The sequence below is a fragment of the Simochromis diagramma genome, unplaced genomic scaffold, assembly GCF_900408965.1.
Source record: "Simochromis diagramma unplaced genomic scaffold, fSimDia1.1 OVJJ01000097.1, whole genome shotgun sequence".
NCBI classification, from domain to species: Eukaryota; Metazoa; Chordata; class Actinopteri; order Cichliformes; family Cichlidae; genus Simochromis; species Simochromis diagramma.
In genome coordinates, this window is record NW_024387319.1 from 166,480 (window position 1) to 179,346 (window position 12,867).

Genomic DNA, 12,867 nt, shown 5'->3' on the forward strand with positions numbered 1-12,867 from the left:
CAATTGGCACCTAAACCCAGACCAAAACCTTGGTTCTGTTTCAAGTGCGGTAATGATGGACATATAGCCAGAGAGTGTGAAGGTCCTCCAAATAAGATCTTGGTTGATCAGAAATACAAGGAGTTGAGGGAGAGGCAAAGAGAGTGGGAAGCCAAATATGGTCATTTAAACTGGACCGGGTCGCAGTGGAGGGACTGACTGCACCCAAGAATGAGCCAGGATGTCCCATAAGATTTCAGGACAAAGGAAAAGTCACATGTGAAAGCCATTCCCAAGCCCAGTTACTCTGTGACTGTCTTCCAAAAAGGCTTATTGGCCCAAAGTGTACTGCAGCAGTCTCCATTGAAGGGAGTCAGTGTAACAGTCTACTTGATTCAGGTTCCCAAGTAACCACAGTATCAAAGTCGTTTTATGACAGGAACCTTTCCAGACAGAAAATCTTTCCCATCCAGGATCTGCTGGACATTGAAGGTGCTGGTGGTCAGGAAGTGCCTTATCTGGGATACATATCCACAACCATCCATTTCCCTGAAAGTGTCATGGGGAAATCAGCTGAAGTTGACACGCTTATTCTTGTAGTTCCTGATCACAGGACAAACATGGAAGTGCCCTTGCTGATAGGGACTAATACCCTGGATATTTTGTATGAAACAGTTGGCTTAGGAAAAGCTCAGCCAAATCATGTCTTACAGGAAAAAAACATCCATCACTCTCCACTGGTGAAGCATCTCTATCACAGGTTCAAAACCCGCCAAGACAATGGCAGAGTGGGGAAAGTGAAGCTGCAGAGCAAAAAGTGCATTACTGTTCCTGCAGGGAAAAAATGGCCTTGAATGGATATGCAAGGAAGGTCACAACAACATCTGACACAACCCTGATGGTTGAGCCTCTAGAGTCAACCTTACCTGGTGGGCTCTTGTTTTGCAGTTTTGTAATGACACGGCCTTTATGTTCATCATTTAAGGTCCCGGTTCTAGTTAAAAATGACACAGCACATGATATTAAAATACCTGCTGGCCAGGTTATTGCAGAACTCATCCTTCCAAAAGCTGTGTCATCCTTGACTGAAAGAACTGTCAAAACTCTGTCAGGTGACCAATATCCGTCGGTTCCAGCTACAGTTGCATGCAACTCTGTATCTGTGTCTGACACAGGAACACTCACCTTTGACTTTGCTGAGTCAAGCTTGTCTGAGGAGTGGAAAGAGAGAATAACAAAGAAATTAAACTCAGTTCCTGAAGTTTTTGCTCTTCATGATCTCGACTATGGCCACACTACTCAGATTAAGCACAGAATTCGACTCTCAGACCCATCTCCATTTAAACAAAGACCCAGACCCATCCATCCTTCCGACTACGAGGCAGTCAGACTACATTTAAAAGAGCTTCAAGATGCGAACATCATACGTGAGTCAGAGAGCCCCTATGCCTCTCCCATTGTTGTGGTCAAGAAAAGAAATGGCAACATCAGATTATGCGTAGATTATCGCAAACTGAACAGTAAGACCATCAAAGACGCCTACGCTTTGCCCAACATTGAGGAATCTTTCTCGGCTTTGACTGGGTCCAAGTGGTTCTCCATCCTGGATCTGAAATCCGGCTATTATCAAGTGGAAGTCGAGGAAGAAGACAAATGTAAGACTGCTTTCGTGACACCCATGGGATTCTGGGAGTTTAACAGAATGCCCCAAGGAGTGACAAATGCTCCCAGTACCTTTCAGAGAGTCATGGAAAAGTGTATGGGTAGCATGAATTTGAGTGAAGTCTTGGTTTTTCTTGATGATGTCATTGTTTTCTCTGCGACACTTGAGGAGCATGAGGAACGACTGCTGAAGGTCCTCCACAGGATGAAAGAATTTGGTTTAAAGTTGTCGCCAGAGAAATGCCAGTTCTTCAGGACATCTGTCCAATATCTCGGCCATGTTGTATCCTCAGAAGGGGTCAAAACAGATCCAGCAAAAATAGCTGCCCTCACTACCTGGCCAAGACCAGCTAACATCAAGGAACTCAAGTCTTTCCTTGGGTTCGCCGGATATTATAGGAGGTTTATAAAAGACTATTCCAAGATCGCAAGACCCCTTAATGACTTAACAGCTGGTTACCTCCCACCAAAGAGAAAATCCAGTCTGTCTGGCCGAACCCATAAGGTTTCTACAAGTGTGGATCTCAAAAAGCCATTTAATGGCAATTGGACCCCAGCCTGTGAAGATGCTTTTAAGACATTGATTCACAAGCTCACAACAGCCCCTGTTCTTGGGTTTGCCGATCCTAAGAAACATTATATTGTGCATACTGATGCAAGCACCCATGGACTCGGTGCAGCCTTATATCAAGAACAGGAGAGCAAGTTAAGGGTCATTGCCTATGCCAGTAGGGGCCTCTCCAGGTCTGAACAAAGGTACCCTGCACACAAGCTTGAGTTCTTGTCTCTGAAGTGGGCCGTCACCGAGAAGTTTTTTGACTATCTCTATGGAGCAAAATTTACAGTGGTGACAGACAATAACCCACTCACATATGTCTTAACCTCTGCAAAGTTGGATGCAGTAGGTCATCGTTGGTTGGCAGCTCTTTCCAGTTTTGATTTTGACATCCAGTATAGAGCTGGGAAGAACAACCAAGATGCTGACGGGCTTTCCAGACGTCCGCATCCACATGACTGTGATGCCTCTGATCAGAGTCCTACTGATGAGGAAAATCGCATTGAAAGCTTAATTGCACAGCTCTTACACCGCAACAAAGGGCCCAATTTTCCAACTGAGGCAGTAAAGGCAGTATGCGAGAGACATCAGTGTTCTTCAACTCTCGAGGAGGAGGCAGCGGTGCCATCGCCTGCACAAGTAGAATGTTTGGCTATTGGAACCTCTGCAATACCAGCAGATTTCTGTCAAACTGATGTAGCTGGGTCATGCCCCCTGCCGCAAATGTCTCTTCCCGATTGGGCACGTGAGCAGAAATCAGATCCAGTCGTCAGCAGAGTAATGAGTCTTGTACTTGCCGGAAAACGTCTCTCCTACAAGGCAAGACGGCACGAAGACAGAGAAGTTCAGTTAATGACAAGAATAATGGATCAGTTAGTTGTAATGGATGAGGTCTTATACCGAAAACGCATCATTCAAGGGGAACCCATGTATCAGCTCGTTCTTCCGCAAAGTTACAGAGAAGTTGCCCTTGACCAGCTCCACAATGCTGTGGGCCATCTGGGTGTTGATAGGACTCTGGACTTAGTCCGAGCTCGGTTCTATTGGCCCCGCATGACCATCGATGTAAATGACAAGGTCAGGACATGTGAAAGGTGTCTCAGAAGAAAGGCACAAGTTGAAAGGAGTGCTCCTTTGGTAAACATAAAAACTAATCGTCCCTTGCAGTTGGTCTGTATGGACTACCTTACATTGGAACCAGATGAGAGAGGGACTAAAAACGTCTTGGTCATAACAGACCATTTCACTAAATATGCAGTTGCAGTTCCGACTCCTGATCAAAAAGCAAAGACTGTGGCAAAGGCCTTGTGGAGCAATTTTTTAATCCATTATGGATTTCCTGAGAGGTTGCACAGCGACCAGGGTCGTGATTTTGAGTCTGCCTTGATCAAAGATCTTTGCTCGCTGCTTGGGATAAAAAAGACGAGGACCACGCCCTACCATCCCCGCGGCAATCCTGTCGAACAGTTCAATAGAACCCTTCTTCAAATGCTAGGGACGCTGGAGGAAGAAGATAAAGTTCGGTGGAGAGATTTTGTGCAGCCTTTAGTACATGCGTACAACTGCACAAGGAATGATACCACAGGTTTCACTCCCTACCAGTTGATGTTTGGCAGACAACCGAGGCTCCCAATCGACATAGCATTTGGCCTATGCCCTGAAAGATCCAGCAGCCTCTCTCACTCTGAATATATCAAAAAGTTGAGAGAGAGTCTCTCAGAAAGCTACCAGTTAGCCATTGAGCACAGTCAAAAGAGTGCTTTCCGGAACAAACAGAGGTTTGATAGTAAAGTGCGGGAATCCACCCTTGCCAAGGGAGATAGAGTCCTTTTAAGGAATATTGCCATCAGGGGAAAGCACAAAATCGCTGATCGGTGGAGCTGAACCGTGTTCACTGTGATCAGACAGATTCAGGACTCGCCTGTTTTTGTGGTGGTACCTGAAGGAACAGATGGGCCTGAAAGAGTGCTACACAGAGATCTGCTCTTACCTTGTGGGTTTCTCCCACCCACTGTTGAAGAGACAGCACCCAAAGTAACAGTGTCACGGTCTAGACCTACAAACTCACCACCAGTTGACACATTTGAGACTGATTCTTCAGGAACCAGCAATGAGGAGAGCACTGAAGATGAAGTTGAGTATTACTCTCTTCATTCTCTACCCTGTAACGAGCCTAATGCATTGCAAGATGGGCCCCAAGAAGCCGACCAGATTGCAATCACAGACAGACTGGCTGGAATAAAAGTCCACGAAAAGTCAGCTACAGAAGACCTCTTGGGACAGATAGATCAGCTTCACACAGTTGAATCTGAGTTGAGTCCAGAGCTCTCTACTCTAAATCCAGATGCTCATGAATTCCAGCCAGTGACAACCCAGAACGGAGACGATGAGAAGGACCAGGTTCAGGGGTCACCGCTGCATGAGATCAGTTCAGCTGAAGACAGCCAATCTAAAGATCTCTCACGCAGTTTGGGTGATAGTCGTACGTTGATTACAGAAGTGAGCAACAAAATGAAAGTTGTGGAGGAAGAAAGAAAAGGAGAACCAAATCTCTCTAAAGATGACCCTAATCTTAAAGAGGGTGTGGGACTAAGGAGGTCATCAAGGGAGAGATCAGCTCCAAAGAAGCTAACTTATCCAACGTTGGGAAATCCTTTGGTGACAGTCATGCACTCCATTTTCTCTGGGTTAGCTCAAGCTTTCACCCAAGCTTTCACCCTCGACAGTGTACCCCGCGTAGATCAACTAATGCCCGGGACTGCTGAAACAGTGTAAAGTTTCACATGCAAGGATGCATGCGGTTTAAGGGGGGGAGAATGTAACCCTCTCAAGGTTATCCACTGCTGTTCAAGGCAGTGATTTAATGTTTAATGTATGCAGTACTAATTCTATCCAACAGGGGGCAGTGATGGCGCTATAGTTTTCCTGCGCTGCGTAATGCAGCAAGAAGAAGAGCTGCAGCGGAGCAGATAGCCAGCAAGCTAAAAGAAGAACACACAGAGCGCATGGAGTACCGAAGAGAATAAAAACCTTTTCTTCTAAGTGTTAAGGTTTTTATAGTTACAGACTATTAGGATTTGCTTACCACGCATCCTTTTTTCCAGTTGTTTTTTTTACTGTGTTGAGACATAGTGCAAGAGACAGTTGCTGGATACTCGATCGGCGATTGGAAGGCGAATCCAGTGGGGTTTTTTCCAGAGACGTATCGCTCCACCCAGAAGGACGGCGAACGAGGATGTTACTCATCTTTGCAGATAAGCACTGGGCTTATCCACATACACACACACACTACCCGGGTAGATTGACAAAGTTTTTCTCAGAGCTCTGAATTTATTTTATTATTATTCTTTTTTACTTCAACACCATATTTTACTTTTTTCCCCTTTCCTCACCAAACCAGAGTGGTTGGTGGAGGTAGAACTGTGACAAGAGACATAAATGGACTAATATGGAAACTGAACTGACTGATTGAAGGGGGGGATTATATTGGGTTTTTGTCTCATAAGTGTTGTTAACATTCTGCATATTATTGAAGTTGCTGATGAGACTGTTATGTGTTGTGTTGTAATAAATGCCATAGAGTGTTCTCTATAAGACAGCATAAGGAAGTGTTCTAGTTTTCTTGTTCCTCTTCTCCTCATTGAAAGTACCTAGAATATCCATGTCCCTAAGTTAATCAATTAAGGGATCGATTACATATATGCTTTAGCAAAAAGGAAAGTTTGAAGCCTAATCTTGAAAGTAGAGATAGTGTCTGTCTCCTGAATCCAAACTGGAAGCTGGTTCCACAGAAGAGGGGCCTGAAAACTGAAGGCTCTCCCTCCCATTCTACTTTTAAATACTCTAGGAACAACAAGTAGGCCTGCAGAGCGAGAGCGAAGCGCTCTAATAGGGTGATATGGTACTACAAGGTCATTAAGATAAGATGGGGCCTGATTATTTAAGACCTTGTATGTGAGGAGCAGGATTTTGAATTCAATTCTGGATTTAACAGGAAGCCAATGAAGGGAAGCCAAAACAGGAGAAATATGCTCTCTCTTTCTAGTCCCTGTCAGGACTCTTGCTGCAGCATTTTGGATTAGCTGAAGGCTTTTCAGCGAGTTTTTTGGACATCCAGATAATAATGAATTACAGTCGTCCAGCCTGGAAGTAATAAATGCATGAACTAGTTTTTCAGCGTCACTCTGAGACAGGATATTTCTAATTTTAGAGATGTTGCGCAAATGGAAGAAAGCAGTCTTACATATTTGTTTAATATGTGCGTTGAAGGACATGTCCTGGTCAAAAATGACTCCAAGGTTCCTCACAGCGTTACTGGAGGCCAAGGTAATGCCATCCAGAGTAAGAATCTGGTTAGATACCATATTTCTAAGCTTTTCAGGGCCGAGTACAATAACCTCAGTTTGATCTGAATTAAGAAGCAGAAAGTTAGCGGCCATCCAGGTCTTTATGTCTTTAAGACATTCCTGCAGTTTAACTAATTGGTGTGTGTCATCTGGCTTCATGGACAGATAGAGCTGGGTGTCATCAGCATAGCAGTGTAAATGTATGCTATGTCTTCTAATGATACTGCCTAAGGGAAGCATGTATAATGTAAACAGAATTGGTCCTAGCACTGAACCCTGTGGAACTCCATAATTAACCTCAGTGTGTGAAGAGGACTCTCCATTTACATGCACAAACTGGAGTCTATTAGATAGATATGATACAAACCACTGTAGCGCAGTACCTGTAATACCTACAGCATGTTCTAATCGCTCTAATAGGATATTATGGTCGACAGTATCGAATGCTGCACTGAGGTCTAGCAGGACAAGCACAGAGATGAGTCCACTGTCAGAGGCCATAAGAAGATCATTTGTAACCTTCACTAAAGCTGTTTCTGTGCTGTGCTGAGCTCTGAAACCTGACTGAAACTCTTCAAATAAACCATTCCTCTGCAGATGATCTGTTAGCTGTTTGACAACTACTCTTTCAAGGATTTTTGATATGAAAGGAAGGTTGGAGATTGGCCTATAATTAGCTAAGACTGCTGGGTCTAGAGATGGCTTTTTGAGTAAAGGTTTAATAATAATAATGTGTTGTACATTATCATATGTATATTATATGTAATGTGGTATTTTTCAATTATTGTATTTACCAACATCAAGAAGTCACAAGCAAAGAAAGACCACACAATGGTGCATGTTTAAACAAGGAAAGTTTACTGGTCAAGATTATTTATTAAACAAATAAACCACATTTTTTTAACCCCCCAAAAATACACGTTCAAAGCAACACAACAGCGGCCCAATATCAGACAGAATTCCACTCCGTAGTGGGCAATCATAATGAAGCAGTTGGTTTTATTTTGTGGATTCAAGCTGTTCTTCATATTTTTGGCCACCAGATGTCACCAGAGAGGACTGTGTTGAAAAGCTCCGAGTAATGAACCGTTTTTCAAAACAAGCTTCAGAAAGCTTCATTTGGCCATCACTACCTCGGGGGTCTGACCGTTATTGTAACGCTAACAAAGTGTAAGCAAACTAGATGATTCCTAGAATTATATCATTATTAACGGCAAATTTATACATGAAAGACTCTGTCCCAACCTTTACGATCCACTTGCAAGGTTAAGGATCCATGCAGGAACGAGACAAGAAATAATAATAAAAAAAGAACATATTTCTGCCGACTTTGGAGGTCACGTGTTTCCGGTTACTGCGGAGGTCCCAATATGGCGCTCCCCAGCGGGTGCAACCAGACCCTCCCCCCGGTCGCGCGGAAAGAGCTGCTTTTTCATAAAACGGGATTAAAGTAGTGAACTTAGAGGAGAGAAACAAACTAAAGTATCGATCATAAACCACTACCAACGTCCTGATCGATATCTGCATCGATCTGCCCACCCTTGTCTCCTGGATCGTAGCTGAGATCAGCGTGAACCACGTGGGTCTCTGCTCCCTGATCTGTTTCCTGTGTTTGGAAAGAGTTGCAGCTTCATCGCGGAGTTTCTCTCGGTTTGTGGGCTCATCTAAAGGTAAGCACCGAGCTAACTTTACTGTGAGTTCAGTTCATGTTGAGTTTAGCTCCTGAATGAGGTCTTCTGCTGCTCTCCTCGGTGTCTGTTCACAGTTTATTGTGAACACGTTGAGAGAAGAGTGAGAGAGTGTTTGGAGAAAAACACCAACTAATCATTAGCTCAGCATGCTGGGAGAAGTTGAGCGTTCGCTGACAGAAAGTTGGAGCAGAAAAGTCTTTATCAGGGTTACAATAAGCTTCCAGCTGCTGTGGATGAACAAATGAGTCTATAAATGTTTTGTAATGTGAGTTTATTGTATCCTTGAATCAACAATACAGTCAGTTTGAGATGCTGTTTACAGGCATGTGGGTTTCACGTGAGGAGAACAAAGGCAAACTTTATATAACACCGCTCCACATCTGTCTCTGCTTAAACAGCTGCAGCCAGTTTCCTTCATCATATTGAGCAGCCAGACAACACGAAAATATACTCCTAATGAGCACTCTGGTTGTTCATGTGAAAAGCCGATTCTGAATTCACAGTTGTGATCAGAAGTTCACATCCACTCATCATGAGCACGAGTTTCATGGTAGTTTTGGGCTCTGACTTCTTTAACTGTTCTTTTTGTAGAATGGACTGTACAGCAGATATCTTTAATGAACAAACAAGAATCCATGTATTTTGTATTTCCTCTAGTTGACACAGATTCAAAAGTATGCGTATGGCCTCAGATATACACATATATCTAGTATTTGATTTAATGTCTGTTAGCAAGTTGCACTTCGACCAGATGTTTTTGGTAGCCATCACTAACTCTTGGCTGGATATTTGACTACTGTGGGAAATTTCCTGGTGACACGTTTTCAACAATTACATTATAAAATGAAGTAGGATCTCTTCCTCTCTTTTTATAGTCTGGTAACCATTCCTCTGATCACATGTCTGAGTCAAGTCAACAGTCCTCACCTGTTTGTGCAAAAGAAGAGTGAGATGCCTCACCTTTCTTTGAGCGTGCTCAGTGGTTGACTTTATTAAGCACCGATAATCAAACGGCAGATATTGCTGAGTGGGATGGGAAAGTTTGGCTATGTTGTACACCCTTGTGGTCATTTAAAACATTCTTTGTTTTTTTTAATGAAAATTCATCTTTTTAATGCTTATTTATTTATTTGTCAAATTTAATGTCAGAGCTTCTAATAAGCTGCAGGAATGCTGTGTGAGTGGAGAACAGCCAGGTGTCCCCGTCTGATAAACCTCCATCAGTGCCACTGAAAACAGTCACTTTGACTGTAAACATGTTTCCATTTCTCACTTCACTCTTTTGGCATTTAAGTTTTTTATTGATTTTGCAACATATACTTAAACCTGTATAAGAGGGGACCCCCCCCCCCCCCCCCCCCCCCAAAAAAAAAAAAAAAAAAAAAAAACACCCACAAGAAAACTGCTGTTGTACACCTCTGCCCTTACAAGTCTAAAAGAAAGAAAAGAGTAACTAACAACGGGTTCCAAGAGAAGAAACACAGAAATGGGCAAATAAAATTGACGGTTAGGTAACATTTGGACCGGTGGTCACAGTTAATAGTCCTTCAAATTACAATAATACGGTCAAAATCCTGTTTGCTTCAAATAGCTCCAAAAGTAGTCCCAATGTTCATCTTTGACTTCTGTGTCATTTTTAAGTTTATTCAGCATGGACTCATAGAAAGCAGTCTCAGTTCAGGACATACTGTAGTCTTCCAGTGCCTAAGAATAATCCTCGATGCAGTTACCAGTCCAACCATAACAACCGTAAAAATATTATTGAGAGTTCTTGGAATATGAAAACGGTCTCCTAACAAGCACAATTCAGGAGTCAAGGGCACTTCTGATCCTGAACAACCTTCTAAGAGTGTGATGACTTCCTTCCAAAAAGGAGCTATAAAGGAACATTCCCAAAAACAATGTAGGAAAGTCCCCGCCTCAATTTTACATTTCCAACAGAGATAGTCAGGCATAAGCTTCATACGATGTAATCTTGTTGGAGTATGATAATATCTATGCAGAATTTTATACTGTATGCATTTGCTCGTCGCCTCCTTAACATAAAGCCTATTTCCCGCCAAAATGCCCATCCATTTTTCGTTTGGAATTGGTGCATTTAAATCTTTCTGCCACAAAGTTTTAATGTTCGAACATTCCCCACTTCTATTATCGTTTACCAACCTATAAAAACACGATGCTGTGTGGTGCTCCTGAGGCATATTTATAAAATTTAGAACAAGATTTTCATGTCCCCTTCTGAACTTCGACGTCACACAATGTCTAATTTGCAAATATCTCCAGAAATTTTCCTTCCCTTCCAATTTGTATGTTTGAACAAGGTCTCTATAGGACATAAATTTTCCATCTTTAGATAAGTCGCTAATAACAATTATGCCATGAGACTGCCACAATTTCCAAAACACGTTTTTTTCCTATATGAATAGCTGGATTGTTCTAAAGAGATGAGTTAAAATGCACATGAGGTGATATTTTAAGAATTCTATGTATATTGAGCCAAACCTGGCTAGAATGAAACAAAATTGGGTTCAGTGAAGTGCAGCTTTGAGACAACATACCTTTTGGATCAAAAGGAGTATAAATCTCAGACTCTATACTTAGCCATTCCTGTCCAGCTTGATTTATTCCCCAGTAAATAACCAATTTTGCCATCTCGAATGAGACTGAATATAATCTTGGATCGGGTAAACTTAAACCACCCTTCTCCCTTCTCTCATATAATTTAAGCATATAATTTACTTAGCTTGATTCTTGCCCTTTTCCCATCCCACAGACACTGCTTAATTGAGTTCAATTCAATTCAATTTTATTTATATAGCGCCAAATCACAACAAAAGCCGCCTCAAGGTGCTTTATATTGTACAGTAGATCGCACAATAATAGATACAGAGAAAAACCCAACAATCATATGACCCCCTATGAGCAAGCAGTTTGGCGACAGTGGGAAGGAAAAACTCCCTTTTAACAGGAAGAAACCTCCGGCAGAACCAGGCTCAGGGAGGGGCGGGGCCATCTGCTGCAACCGGTTGGGGTGAGAGAAGGAAGACAGGATAAAGACATGCTGTAGAAGAGAGACAGAGGTTAATAACAGATATGATTCAATGCAGAGAGGTCTGTTAACACATAGTGAGTGAGAAAGTGACTGGAAAGGAAAAACTCAATGCATCATGGGAATCCCCGGCAGCCTACGTCTATTGCAGCATAACTAAGGGAGGATTCAGGGTCACCTGGTCCAGCCATAACTATATGCTTTAGCAAAAAGGAAAGTTTGAAGCCTAATCTTGAAAGTAGAGATAGTGTCTGTCTCCTGAATCCAAACTGGAAGCTGGTTCCACAGAAGAGGGACCTGAAAACTGAAGGCTCTGCCTCCCATTCTACTTTTAAATACTCTAAGAACAACAAGTTCTGGGCGACCGTGGCTCAGGGGGTTGGGAGTCGCATCTGTAACCGGAAGGTCGCTGGTTCGATCCCTGGGCTCTCTGTCCTGGTCGTTGTGTCCTTGGGCAAGACACTTTACCCTACTGCCTACTGGTGTTGGCCAGAGGGGCCGATGGCGCGATATGGCAGCCTCGCTTCTGTCAGTCTGCCCCAGGGCAGCTGTGGCTACAACTGTAGCTGCCTCCACCAGTGTGTGAATGAATAGTGGTATTGTAAAGCGCTTTGGGTGCCTTGAAAAGCGCTATATAAATCCAATCCATTATTAAGTAGGCCTGCAGAGCGAGAGCGAAGTGCTCTAATAGGGTGATATGGTACTACAAGGTCATTAAGATAAGATGGGGCCTGATTATTTAAGACCTTGTATGTGAGGAGCAGGATTTTGAATTCTGGATTTAACAGGAAGCCAATGAAGGGAAGACAATACAGAAGAACCTTCAAAGACACAAATACAGAAGAAATATGCTCTCTCTTTCTAGTCCCTGTCAGGACTCTTGCTGCAGCATTTTGGATTAGCTGAAGGCTTTTCAGGGAGTTTTTTGGACATCCTGATAATAATGAATTACAGTCGTCCAGCCTGGAAGTAATAAATGCATGAACTAGTTTTTCAGCGTCCACTCTGAGACAGGATATTTCTAACTTTAGAGATATTGCACAAATGGAAGAACGCAGTCTTACATATTTGTTTAATATGTGCGTTGAAGGACATGTCCTGGTCAAAAATGACTCCAAGGTTCCTCACAGCGTTACTGGAGGCCAAGGTAATGCCATCCAGAGTAAGAATCCGGTTAGATACCATATTTCTAAGATTTTCAGGGCCGAGTACAATAACCTCAGTTTGATCTGAATTAGGAAGCAGAAAGTTAGCGGCCATCCAGGTCTTTATGTCTTTAGGACATTCCTGCAGTTTAACTAATTGGTGTGTGTTATCTGGCTTCATGGACAGATAGAGCTGGGTGTCATCAGCATAGCAGTGAAAATGTATGCTATGTACCTGTAATACCTACAGCATGTTCTAATCGCTCTAATAGGATATTATGGTCGACAGTATCGAACGCTGCACTGAGGTCTAGCAGGACAAGCACAGAGATGAGTCCACTGTCAGAGGCCATAAGAAGATCATTTGTAACCTTCACTAAAGCTGTTTCTGTGCTGTGATGAGCTCTGAACCTGACTGAAACTCTTCAAATAAGCCTCT

At 42.9% G+C, this 12,867-nt stretch overlaps 1 protein-coding gene across 1 annotated transcript in view; it reads right to left on the bottom strand.

The window, feature by feature from the left end:
• Positions 1 to 12,867, bottom strand: part of LOC120717279 (zinc finger protein 708-like) — a 274,392-nt gene that overhangs the window by 93,860 nt on the left and 167,665 nt on the right. The gene's annotated exons all lie outside the window — the stretch shown is intronic.